This window comes from Heterocephalus glaber, unplaced genomic scaffold, assembly GCF_053883595.1.
Source record: "Heterocephalus glaber isolate CG9 unplaced genomic scaffold, H.glaber_assembly_v1.0 deba00001733, whole genome shotgun sequence".
NCBI lineage: Eukaryota > Metazoa > Chordata > Mammalia > Rodentia > Bathyergidae > Heterocephalus > Heterocephalus glaber.
The window spans coordinates 21,050,223-21,062,363 of record NW_028258444.1 but is presented as its reverse complement, the minus strand read 5'-3'; the positions used below and the strand labels follow the sequence as shown (position 1 = coordinate 21,062,363).

The 12,141-nt window shown below is 47.9% G+C and overlaps 1 long non-coding RNA gene across 1 annotated transcript in view; it reads right to left on the bottom strand.

Annotated features, from left to right (window-relative positions):
• The window catches only part of LOC110345521 (uncharacterized), a 31,841-nt gene extending 20,295 nt beyond the window's left edge, over positions 1-11,546 (bottom strand). The window contains exons 1-2 of the long non-coding RNA XR_002388913.2: positions 10,411-11,546; positions 5,332-7,133 (exon numbers count right to left, since the gene is read on the bottom strand). This is a non-coding gene — a long non-coding RNA (uncharacterized LOC110345521). The remainder of the gene's footprint in view (positions 1-5,331; positions 7,134-10,410) is intronic.
• Positions 11,547-12,141: the final 595 nt, after the last annotated feature.

The following is a 12,141-nucleotide window of genomic DNA, read 5'->3' as shown; positions in this document are numbered from 1 at the left end:
AAGAATGGCTGCTATCATGAAATCAACCAATAACAAATGCTGGCGGGGCTGTGGGGAAAGAAGAACCCTGCTCCACTGCTGGTGGGAGTGTAGACTGGTGCAACCACTGTGGAAATCAGTATGGAGATATCTCAAAGAACTAGAACTGGAAATCCCATTTGACCCCGCTATTCCCCTGCTGGGGATCTTCCCCAAAGAATTAAAAGAATCATACCACAGTGATATATGTGCACCCATGTTCATAGCAGTGCAGTTTGTAATAGCTAAAACTTGGAAACAGCCCAAATGCCCATCAACTGGAGACTGGATCAAGAAAATGTGGTTTTTTTAATAAAATGGAATGCTACTCAGCCATGAAAAATGAGAAATTAGAGACATTTATAGCTAAGTGGATGCACATTGAGGCGATACTCTTAAGTGAAATAAATAGGACACACATGTGTAAATACTCAATAGTTTCTCTGGTGTGAGAAACTGAAAGTGTAAATAAGGACTAAATGTATAATAGGTAATGTGAAATAGGAAGAAAAGGGGCAAAGGGGAAGGAATTGGAAGGGCTAGGGGAAAGGATAGAAGGGAATGGGATTAATATGAGAAAATGGAAAACTAGGAACAAAATCTTTGTAAATAGGGAGGACTGGAGGGGTTGAAGAGAGGGCTGGGCAAGGGTGAAAAATAAGAACCAAGAGAGACTATGTAAAGGTGCAAATTTCCAATGATGAATGTCATTACATTGTATACCTAAAATGTACCGATGATTAGAATGAATAATCGATAATGTAAAATAGGAAGAAAAGGTCCAAAGAGGTAGGGGTAATGGGAGGGGCAGGGGAAAGGAAAGAAGGGAAAGGAAAAATGCTGAGAAATGGAAAAAATGGAAATAAAGTCTTTATAAATAGGGAAGGGTGGAGGGTGTGAAGGGAGGGCTAGGAATGGGGAAAAAATAAGAACCAAGATGCATTACATAAAGGTACAATTCCCAATGAGAAATGTAATTGTGTTGTATACCTACAATGTACCAATAAAAGAATTTAATACAAAAAAAAATAAAAATAAAATAAAAAGCTTTTGCACAGCAAGAGAAACCACCAACAAAGTGAAAAGACAACCCATAGTGTGGGGAAAAAATTTTACTAGCTGTTCTTCAGACAAAGGAATATATATCTAGACTATATAAAGAACTCAAAAGAAATCAGACCCCCCCATTCCAAAAATAGGCATCTGCAATGATAGACACTTCTAAGATGAAGAAGTAGAAACAACAAATAAATATGTGAAAAAATGTTCAACATCACTTGTCATTCATGAGATGCAAATTAAAACAATGTTGAGATTCCATCTCACTCCAGAAAGAATGAATATCATCAAGAAATCAGCCAACAGGCCGGGGATTTAGCTCAGTGGTTCTGCCGCCTGCCTTGCAAGTGCAAGGTCCCAACTTCAATCCCCAGTACCAAAAAGAAAATAATCAACCAACAAGTCCTGGTGGGGCTGTGGTGGAAAAGGAACCTTTCTCCACTGTTGGTGGGAGTGTAGACTGGTCCAACCACTGTGGAAATCAGTGTGGCGTTTCCTCAAAAGAACTAAAACTAGAAGTTCCATTTGACCCAGCTATTCCCCTTCTTGGTATCTTCCTGAAAGAATTAAAAGCATCCTACCACAGTGGTACATGTACACCCACTGCAGCCTAGTTTGTAATAGCTAAATCTTGGAAACACCCCAAATGCCCATCAACCAATGAATGGATAAAGAAGATGTGGGGGTTTTTATACAATGGAGAACTATTCAGCCATAAAGAAAGACAAACTTAAGACTTTTTAAACTAAATAGATGCACCTTGAGACCATACGCTTAAGTGAAATAAATTGGACACACATGTGTGAATACCATTGTTTCTCTGGTGTGAGAAACTGAAAGTGTAAGTGAGGACCAAAATGTATAATAGATATTGTGAAATCAGAAGAAAAAGTTCAGATGGGTAGGGGAACTAGGAGGGCGGTGAGGGAAAGGAAGGAAGAGAAAGGGAAAAAATGAGAAAAGAAGGAAAAATGGAAACAAAGCTTTTGTAAATAAGGAGGGGAAGAGAGGTTGAAGGGAGGGGAGAGAATCTGGAAAAAAGAAGCAAGATACATCATGTACAGGTACAAATTCCTTATGATGAATGTGATCATTACGTATACCTAAAATGTACCAATAAACTTAATTAAATAAAATAAAATATGTCATTCAAATTTCATTAATTCTGTTTTGTTTTGTTTTGTTCATTCTACGCAATACTGTACTAGGAATTGAACCTAGGGCCTCACGCATGCTAGGCAAGCACTCTATTGCTGAGCTACATCCCAGCCCTTTTTCATTTTGAGACATGGTCTCACTACGTTGCCCAGGTTGGCCTCAAACCTGCTATCCTCCAGCCTCTGCCTTCCAAAGAACTGGAATTAGAGGCTACACAAGCACACCCAGCTCATTAATTCTTTAAAATAAAGTTTCCAACATTTCAAGCCAGCTTGATATCACGCAAGGATGCAGAGCACCCACAGTGAACCACAGCCAGCCCGGGAGGAGAGGGCCTGCAGGCCATCTGAGCTTGTGCACCTGCACCAATCAGCAGAGAATGCAATCAAGCCCCAAGGTCAGAAAGCTGTGTGCGGCAGTACTTCAGAAAGTCACCCTTGGAGCTACTGAGGAGCAATATACAAGAACTGTAACAGGTACTTGACTCGTTTGGTTTGTTTGCTCGTTTTGCTTCACTCGTTCTCGCCAAAGTGCTCTACCAGTGAGCTACATTCCCAGCCCACATGTGAAAAAAGGAGCAAATGCTATGTGCTAAACACTGTGTGAGGTGCCAGGATCTAAAAGTGAGCTGATGTAGCTCTGGCCAACAGAGGTGACTTCTGTTCTGGAAATGAGTCCCCTATGGGACAAGATACAAAGCCAGACATGTCTCAAGAGAGACATGGTGGACAAAATGATCACATCCTGTCAGGCCTGACCTAAGTGAGTCCTTCACAAACAAACAGGACAAAGCAACGAGGCTGCTTTCAGCAAACAACAGCAGGTTCTCAGTAAATAGGACAAATGGACTCAAAACAAAGTATACAACCCCCCCTGGTGCTGAGAAGTCCAGTGACTGCACACCTATGCGAGCTGTCCTGGATTTAATCATAAACATTTCACCCCAATTCCTTAGCCCCTTCAACACTTATATAAGCCAATTCCTTTCCCAGTTAGGGGTTAATATCTCTCTCCTAGTGTCAGCCCATCCACACACGGATGTAATAAACCGGCTTTTCCCAGCTAGCTGTTAGAATCTCCCCGACTTTAGTCCCTGTTCACTGGAATAAACTTTTCCTTTTCTCACCACAAAAAAGCCTACTGTGACAAGTGGATTCATGTGCCCCCATCTATAACAATCCACCTTGGGAAATCGGAAGGGGTGCTTACAGGAAGTCATAGAGCTGGAACTTTAAAGATAGCTAGGTTTTGAGGTTGCTGGAAGGAAGAGACTCATTCCAGGAGGAGTCAGTGTCAGGAAAAGCCCAGAGGGAGAGGGTCTAGGGGTAGGTTCGAATAACAGCCAGAAGGGGAAGGATTTTAGGAAAGAAATTCTGTATTCTCAGGTTTGTTGTGATGGCAGGCCTTGAAGGAGTTTAGGCTTGCCTCGGCAGGAGCAGGGAGTCATAGGAGGTGTTTGAGTGGGAGAGTGCCCCAATCAGAGCTGCAGTTGTGCTGACCAATGAGCTGGCAATGTGGGCCTGGGCTGAGAGGAGTGTGAGCCAATGGAGAAACACCCCAGGGTTCTGTCTGTGCAGGGTGAAGGTCTTCTTTGGCAGAGGAGGCAGGAGTTACCGAGGCCAAGGCCAATGACGCCCGTCCCTTTTGTGTTGCCTCTGTACAGCCCTGTTGCTCAGTCCCCTCTCTCAACAGCTTTCTCCGCCCCTCAGCCACAGGCGGCCCACAGCCCTAGGAGGCCTGGGAGAGATGCATTTCCACCTGGGGGCAGAGGGTGCTCCAGGGAAAGCTGCAATCTTCCAGGCAATTTTAGGAGCCCACAGGCCCTCTCCTCTCCCCTCACCCACAAGGGATGCATTGCTTAGATCCAAAGCTTTGGTCCTTGTACTGGGTGAATGATGACCCAGAAAGATAAGCCCACGTCCAGAAACAGGGACTAATGCAGCAAAGTGTCTTTGTAGATGTAATCAAAAGGGTCCTGGGAGGTCATCATAGCTTACAAAGAGGGCCCTAAATGCAATGACCGTGTACTGTAAGCGACGAGAGAAGACCTGGACACAGAGGAGGAGAAGGAGACGTGAAGGTGGGCGCAGAGTTTAGAGAGGCAGCCACAGGCCAAGGACACTGAAACCGCTGGAAGCCAGGAGAGGCGAGGAAGGATTTGCCCCCAGTCTTCAGAGGAAGCAGGCCCTGCAGACACCTTGATCGGACTTCTGGCCTCCGGAACTGTCAGGGTTGGCGATCATGTTAGGACAGTCACTGGAAACGAACACTGTCCCTAACCCCAGGCTGCCCTCCTTTAACCCTCACGGGTGGGGACTGAACTGCAGGGCCAGATGGGGCCATAGAGGTCACTGCGTCCAACTGCCCAGTTTGAGACATGAAGAAACTGAGACCCAGAGAAGGGAAAAGCCTTTTCCCACAAGGGCAGGGCAGGGATCAGCTCGGAACCCAGGCTCTGCCAGCCGCCTTGTGCCCAGGCTCTGCTAAAAAGAAGATTTCCCAGCAGTCAGCAGAGGGCATCAAGGGCCAGAACGCAGGGCCCTACAGCTCCTAGACAAGCCCTGCCCAGCTTTTGCCTATGTGCCACGGGCAAGATTTTCCTGCTCAGCCTTCACCCGGCCATGGGGGCTGGGCAGTGACACGGTGGACACCACATAGCGTGAAGTGCAGTGGGTCACAGGAGACAGGCAGCAACCAGGGAGAAGGAGGAGGTAGAGAAGGAGAGAGATTCCGAGACTAGAAACCATCAGAGGACAGGTGGCAGGGACAAGCTGATGACAGAGACCTGATGCTGTGTCCATGGTCACCTAGTAACGTGCACGAGAGACGCGTGGGCTGAGCCCCAGACTCCTCCCCGGCCCACTCACGCCTCCACTAGAATGCCTTGGAGATTTCCAAATTCACGTGTCAAGTAAGAGGCTTCCCAAATCCCCCTACAGTTATGCTAGGAGAGACGTCCTTCTGCTCTATGATCACCGGACACCTGAAGACCTTTCAGCTTTCGAGGTTCTCTGCCTCTTTGTGGGCTTTATCTCCCACCCGCAGGAGCGTGTGTGTGCTGCTGAGACCTCCTGGATTCAGCCACTCTTTGCTCACCTGGCCCTTACAGCACAATATTGTTGTGTCCTGCAGACATTAAGAGTCTGGATCTCTTCAAACTATAATATGAAAGAGGACAGGAAATTCGTTATAATCCTGGGCAAAGCTGCAAATTATACTAGTGCCCAGTTCACCCCATGTGAGCTGTTGCGTCTTCCTCTCCCAGCTGGATTAGAAGAAGGCTGGGGATTTAGCTCAGCGGTGCTGCCGCCTGTGTTGCAACCGCAAGGTCCTGAGTTCAATCCCTGGTACCAAAAAAAAAGAACTGGATTAGAAGAGAATGCATCTTCTGCCTGATGGGTGTTTGTGTGCTCAGTATCTGCAGCGGGGCCCCTCTTCTCCAGCAGACCCCACATCTGGCAAGGCAGTTGCCAGCGGGGCTGTATGGTCACATATATGGTAGTCACATCCAACTGCCAGGTTGTGCCTGTTTCTGCTGAGACCAAGCAGGTGAGCTCAATGGAGATGTGACGGGAACCACTACCTGAGTCCTTTGGATGCTGAAGGACAGCATTGCATTAATGGCCATGCCTGCAGGATGAATGTTGTTTTTAGTCTACACCCTTGACTGGGGGTGGTGAGCTCTCAACTTGGCTTTGCCCCCTCTGACAGCCCTATCCCACAAACCAAGGACTTCATGTGGGTATTACACTTGTTCTAAGTGCATCAACCCCAATTATACATTCAGGAATCAAGGAAATGACCACCAGGTATATGATATAAATTATAAGCCACTTTAATCCAGACCTTGCCTAGGACACCTGCCTACCTGTTCCCCATTCATCCTCATACTGTCACTGACTATTGTGGATTCTTAAGATAGAAATCAGGCCTGGGCCAATTCTTGAACCACTAGAACCATCACCATTGGCTGCCTTCTTCTTCAGGGCCCTCTAAAGGGCAGGGACCCTGTACAGGCTTCTGAGATGTTACAAATGGCTGTGGGTTCTTGATCAATTCATACAGAAGTCACTAATTGGCACAGTGTAGCTCTTTTAGTGTTCACTGCCCTGAGCTATGAATGCTAGTGGCTACAACTACCAGCAGGTCTTGGGAATTCTTCCAGAGACCAGAGATGGCTGGTGCTGCAATACTCTGCCGCTCTCCAATGCTCTGGCTGTGAGCTGCCTTTAGTACTAAGAGCCTCAGCTGCTGGCCACTTTCAGCACCAGCAGCCTTTAGACTTACCCGTTCTGGGCTCTGGCCACTTGCAGTATCAGAGGCATTTGGTGTTACCAGCTCTTAGTGTTACCAGCTCACCAAGCACTGCTCAAAATAGAAATCACAAGTATGCAAAAATATGCCATGCAGAAGAGGCTCTATTAGGACTTATACTGCAGTGCAAGGGGGAACAGCAGAAGACTGAACCTGCTAAGGGTATGGGGAGGTAGTTTATATAGGTGGCCACAGGTAGAGAAAGGGCCCTTTGTGCACCTGACTGAGAAGGGCTCCAGAGGGGCAGGGTCACCCAGAAGGGCCACAGGGCAGTCATCCTGGATATGTCCGCAGCCAAAGCCTGCTGCAGCCAAAGCCTGCTGCAGCCAAAGCAAACATCTTCTGAAGAGGCTGTGAGGTGCCTGGTGCAGCTGGGCTGGCTGCAAGGCTTTGGGGCAGCTACAAAATAAAAATAAGAAGGACCTGTTGAGGAGCCTTGAGCCCTTTTCTCCTGTCTCATTCTGTTATTCACTGCTGGTGGCACCAGCGCCCTGAGTTTGCAGTCAGGAGGTTGGCAGGGGTGGCTGTTGTCCGGAGGCTTAACAGAGCAGGACCCATTTCTGAAATAGCTTCATACATGGCCACTAGTAGAGCAAAAAAAGGAAAGAGAGAGAACATATTTTACATCCAACTATTTTCCAAAGTGGTTTTACTGATATAGAGCATATGATCCAAATAATATAAGGGAACTGTTTATTATAACTCCCAACCTGCTAGATGTGACACGCCGAGTTCGTGTTCTCTAAAATCGAAGAATGAATTCTAGGAACAAGGAAGTTAAGAGTAGGAAGAATTTATTAAGAGAAAGAAAGCTGCAGCCTAAGGGAGACAGAAGGGGCCCCCCAAAAGTGGGTTGCCCATAGTCCTTGCTTCTCAAGGGTGTTTTATTGAGCAAATCCACCAGGTGAGGTGGGTTTAGGGTGGGAAAAAACTCCAGTCAACTAATAAGATTAAAAGTATAGGGGCTAGGGCTGGGGATTTAGCTCAGTGGTTCCAGCATCTGCCTCACAAGCACAAGGTCCTGAGTCCGACCCCCGTACCAAAAAAAAAAAGTATAGTCGCTTAATTAATGCTGATCCAACGGGAAATCACAAGGTGGGTATGAGGTGGGACAAAACTGTGCTCAGCCAATATGGTTATAACAAGCATAGTCGCTTAGGTAATATTAATTAAACAGGGGTCAAATGGGGAAGCAAGTCATATAGAAAGCCTACAGGGAACGAACAAGGATTTGCCTGGAAGGAATGGACTCAGGAGGTTTCGGTTCCCACCCAAGGTGATGGATGTCTATTTAGAATATCGATCACTTCTGTTCAGCCCTAGAGGAGGTGCGTGGGTACAGTCATTCTTCTGTTTCTTGAATCCTGGCCTTTAGTGAATGAACCTCCAACCACGGAATCTTCTGTGCTGAGGGCCCAGCCCCGCCTAACTGCCTTATAATATTTTCTAACTAGCTTAGCTGTCTACAATACTACAAACTTATGCAACGACCAGCAGCATATGAGAAATTCTGCTGCTCCAAATCCTCAGCAACACTAATACTCATTCATCTTTTCAGTTTTAGGCAGGCTGGTGGAAATGTAGAGGTAGCTACCTCTTGGTGGTTTTTCTTATCCTTGATGACCACGAGGGTGAACCACTCTTTGCCACTAGCCATTTGAGTAATATCCTTTATAAAGTGCCTGTTCAATTCTCTCATGTCTTTCTTGTCAGGCTATCACTTTCTTACTTATAGAAGTTTTTTACAGCTTTATTATGGTGTAATTATATACAAACCCCTGCACATGTTGAATACATACAACCTGAATAATGCATACACCCTGATACTATTATAGACAGCTAAGTTAAAATATTATAGGCAGTCAGGGCCGGGGATTTAGCTCAGTGCTTTCGCCGCCTGAAGGACCAGGGTTTGATCCCCAGTACCAAAAACAAAAAAATACATAGGCAGTCAGACAGGGCTGGGCCCTTGAGAGAGTCAGTGCAGAAGATAAGAACATATTAGGCCAGGGGATTTAGTTCAGTGGTTCTGTCGCCTGCCTCGCAAGCACAAGGACCCGAGTTCAATCTCTGGTACCAAAAAAAACGAACATTATTACAACTGTGGCTGGAGGTGCATTCACTGAAGGTCAGGCTTCCAGACAAGGAGAAATGACTACATACTTCCCCTAGGATGAACAGCAGTGACTGACATTCCAAATAGGCATTAATCACCTTGGGTGAGGGACCAAAACCTCCCCAGCCCATTCCTTCCCCCGAAAATCCTCGTTCAGTCCCTGCAGGCTTGCTACATGACTTGCTTCCCCATTTGATCCCTATTTAATCCATATTACCTAAGTGACAATGCTTGTAATCCTACTGGCTGACAGTTTTGTCCCACCTTGTACCCGCCTCACCTCATGGCTTTGCTCTATAAAACTCCCTTGAGAAGTGGGGTCTGCTGGCAGCCCACTTTGGGGGGTGGCCTTCTGTTTCTCTTAAACAGGAGCTATCTTTCTCTCAATAAATTCTTCCTACTCTCTCTCTTTTTTTTTTTGGTACCAGGAACCAAACTCAGTGCCTTGCAAGGCAGGCACGGCACCATTGAGCTAAATCCCCGGCCCACAGATTCTTCCTACTCTTAACCTCTGTTGTTCCTAGAATTCATTCTTCGATTCTAGAGTGAGTGCATGGGACATCTAGCAAGTCGGGGGTTACAGTAGTTTCCTCACATCACTTGGTGGCCCATATACCACCCCCTACCATAAGCCCCCATCGATGCCCTCACCACCATCGAGGTAAGCTTCCACCCCTCCCCAAGTGTCTGTGCCCTTCCCTCTCAGCCTCTCTTGGCTGAGCCCACTCTCTCCCACTTTCCCATCCTGACCTCCAGGGTCTCAACATCCCTGATCGCTAGAGCTCCCGCTCCGGTCTCACACCTAAACCCTAACAGCCCAACAGTCACACGCAGGTACCAGGAGGTCTGGCCTTGGTGGGTGCCCACCCCAAAGTCCCCTGGGGGTTCTGGGAGGACCGATCTGTTCCCAGCCTGTCCTCATGTCCAAAGGGCCGGATCACCCTCCCTTGGACCTGGGCCCAGCCACCATCAGGGCCAGCCCCAGGGCCTTTGACACAGGGCCAGCACCCCCCGCCGCAGTGAATCCGGACCTGCTGCGCCCAAGGGAGGGAGGAGGGACTCGGGCACAGCTCTGCTCACAGTGAGGCTGGCCTGGGGCACATTTGCCCAGAAGCAGCTAAGCCTGCTCCCACCTGACTCCTCCTCGCTGGAATCTGGGGCTCCATCTTCTGATGCCCAGAACACACTGGCAGTTTACACAGGCTCATTCTACCCACGCTCTGCCTTCGTGGCCTTGGCAGCTCCACTCTGAGCCAGAGGCCTCCACAGTGCCTGCTCCTCCTCCTCCTCATCCTTCCTCCAACCATAACGAGCAGGATGCAAGCTCCATTTACTGGGCACTTACTAAGAGCCAGGCTCTATTCTTCCCCCTCCTGGGCATTAACTTAAACATCAAACTCTCCCAACAACATGTGGCAGTTACTGTTACTACACCGATGAACAGAAAAGTTGAGTGACTTGCCCAGGGTCACACAGCTTCCAGGGAGTAGAACTGAGATCAGTGCCCAGGTCCCTCCTCTGCTTGCACCTTGGGCTTGGGCAGAACCACTCCCCCACCCCTACCCCTAGTCATCTCAGGGCTCCCTGCTGTGCTGCTTTGCAACTCTCACCACAGGGCTGCCTTCTTTCTGTCTCCCAGCATGCCCTTCCCCCCTGCTGCTGGGAAACCGCAAGTCAACACCCGTCCTCAAGTCAGCAACAGCACCACCCCTCGTGGCCATGGCCCGCTCGTTTTGTTTGCTTACAATTAAGGGTCTTTTGTTTTCTATTCTGTCATTAATGATAGCCTGCTTCTTTCCAGGGAGAACGTGGAAGGCAACACGTTTCAAAGTCGTAGAACTAAAATGCGGGGCCCTGGGAAACGGAGTAATGAGGGCTGGCCTGCCTGGCAACACAGGCTCTGAGGAAGTCTCCGGGCCGCCAGGGCGGAAGAAGAAATCCGAGCCCTTACTATCTGCAGGAAGCAGTCTGTTTGCTCTAACAGGACAAAGTTTTGCCTTTACAATACACGCTAATAAAAATTGCTTACATGGCCCTGATATGAAGAATGGGGCGTGATGTGATCAATTGGCTAGGTCCTAGAAAAATATTTTTGCAGTGAAAGGAAAGCATATTTCATGTGACCATTGACCAAAGCTGAGGACACTACTCCAGCAACACTCAGGCTTGAAGTCCTCCTGGTGCAGAGCAGCCAAGTTAGAGCTAGATTCTGAGTGCCAGAGACTTCAGTCAGCCCCTCACATCAAAGCACGCCCTCCACACCCTCCTTCGGGCTGAATTCACCCAGGAACGGGCTAGGTCCTTAGCCTGTAACTCCAACCCAGGTTCTGCACCCTTCATGGGCTCTAATTTAAATATCTAAGGGGCCCTAATGATGAGTGTTATCATCATGTATCCCTAAAATGTACCAATAAATGTTTTATAATAAAAATCAATCAATCCATCAATAAGATAAACATCCAAAGGGAAGGAGGCCAAGAGGTGGAGGAAGGGGAGAGAGTGAAGGTGTGTTATGTACATGTACCAACTCCCCCATGACGAATGTAACCACTGTACTACAAACACGTACTAGTAAAAAAATGAAAGAAAATTAATAATAAACACCCAGCCCTCTCAGCGACAGGTGAAGCAGTTCTCATTAACTCCTCTTGCTTACTGGTGTACAAGGCTGAGTTGGGATGACTGGATGTGGTGGGGCCCACACCTCCTTGCCTGGAGGATCAGACTCTTTCTTTGCCCTAGCACCAGCTGTCCCCTTCTGTTGAAGCAGGGAGCCCTAAGGCACACGGGGTTTTCCAGCAGCCTCTGAGGACACCAACAGGAACATCAAGGTTTGAAATACACCTCTCCTTGCCTTGCCCCTCTCTGGCTCGAGCTCAGAGGTGACAGTGGCTGTCTGGCTTGGCTCAGAATTGCCCATCAACCTGTGACACAACAAGATAGACACAGCCTGAGACCCTCCTTGAGGTCTGTTCCAGTCCTAGAAGTAAAACTAAGAGAAAACTAAGGTTCTATCTTGCTTAAGTCGCTGTCATTTGAGGTCTAATACAACTGGCAAAGCTGTAGACTAAAATCTCTGCAAGCACATGAAATGTCCTTCATCTCCTAAGACTCACCGGACAGGGACCTGGGCCTTGTATCCAACCACATGGACTTGCTTCGAGGCTACTTGACCTGCAGCAGTTAAAGAGGAGGACAGCACCTCTCAAGGGACTCAGCCCTGCCCTGTTTTGTTGGGGGTTTTTTTGTTACCGGAGATTGAACTCGGGTCCTTCCGACTGCACAGCAGGCGGCAAAACCACTGAGCTAAATCCCCATCCCAGGCCTGGCCTGTTTTATAGAAGGGGAAACTGAGATGCAGAGACATAGCCAAACCTGCCCCTGAGCTCAGAGACAGTGAGGCCAGAACCGGTGCCAAATCCAGGTCTGCTTGCTCAGGCTCTTGTCCACCTCCAAGCCTAAGAAATGAGGATCAT